Genomic DNA, 1,457 nt, shown 5'->3' with positions numbered 1-1,457 from the left:
GAAAGTCTGAAGCATGCTTGGAAAGTTTTCTGTTTTTCTCTCTTCCTCCCCCTCTGCCGAGCTCCCAGCTGCTCGACCTCTTGCATAACTGAGAGCACTGAGGTTTGATGCACTCCAGATGTGGGGAAGGGTGGGGTGGCCTGTGAGGCGTGGGCCTGAGTCCCCTGAGTGCTCTAACTGTGGGAACTTAGGGCTTTGACAGCAGGAACTGGGACACACTGCACAGCCTTCAGCACGGGCCCCTGGGCCGGGAGGATAGAGAAAAGCTGATGCTGTTTGAACTCCCTGCCTCAGCACCAGCTGCCTCTGTGGCAGGCCTGATGATTCCGAGATTCCTCCCCACCAAGACTTTCAAGAGCTGGACACTGACTCACACGCAAAGCCTCTGAGGTTCCCAGTCTGAGCTCCTCCCTGCAAATGCTGGGTCTTGGCACATAGGACACACAGTTTTGGTTTTTCTTTTTCTCTGACTAGAAGAGTCTGAAAATTACTGTTGTGATCTATCTCATGTAAGGTGGCCAGAGTCAGAATACTCTCATGAAGCTCCAACATGAAGAGGAATTGGAAGGGGCTCCCCCCGCACCCTAGGGGTGAGCTCTGGCCCCCTGTGTGGGGCCCCTGCTAAAGCTGGCCCTGCCAATAAGTGACCCGAGGTTCCTGCAGGTCAGCCTCCCTCTGCTCCTGGGTTAGGCAGAGAGGGCACAGACTAAAGCCCATCCCCAAAAAGACAATCACGTTCTGCTCCACCCAGCTGCCACTGCTGCCCGCCTTGGGTCTTTCTGCTCCCTCCTGCAGCGTGGGAGTCTCAGGGGTCCCTCTGGTGCTGTTAAAGGCGTTCAGTCCAGCTGAGTTCAGCTCCCCAGGGCCTCCCACTCAGCCTCTTGGGGCAGGAGCTGGCCTCGCCAGGTAAGGATCCACTGTCAGTGTTGGGTTTCGGGGTGGGGGTTGAAGAATGACTTCAGGCTGTTTCTAGGCTACTCTTCGGTGCTTAAACCCCCCTTTTCTCCCTTATTTTCTCCCCTGCCCCTACAGAAACCCAAACTGCTCTGGGATAGCACGCGCAACTGTCTTCTACAGCTTGTCTCCCGATTGTCCCCGGGAGGTTGGGCGGGGGAGCAACATGAAGCTTGTGTTTCATGTTGCGTGGCCCTTGCACATGCTTTTTGTGCCGATCTCCAGAGAAACCGTGAAGCCTGATGCGCAGGGTTATCGACCCCACCTACAGCTCTTCACGGTGGGACTTGGAAGAGGGTGAGGATAAGGGGTGACAGGGTCCCCGCAGCAAATGTTCTGGAGAGGGTGCGGAGTAAGAAGGGCCGGACCAGGACCGGGAGGTTCCCTGGGAGCCCCTGGAGATCCAGGCATCTAAGGTTAAAACGGGGAAAGGGGGGGCGGAGAGAAACTGTTAAAAACACCCTCAGAAGAGCCTTGAAGCCTAGGGTTGGAGAGTGGTCAGA

Source organism: Myotis davidii, unplaced genomic scaffold (assembly GCF_000327345.1).
Source record: "Myotis davidii unplaced genomic scaffold, ASM32734v1 scaffold355, whole genome shotgun sequence".
NCBI lineage: Eukaryota > Metazoa > Chordata > Mammalia > Chiroptera > Vespertilionidae > Myotis > Myotis davidii.
Note: the sequence above shows the minus strand (reverse complement) of the source record.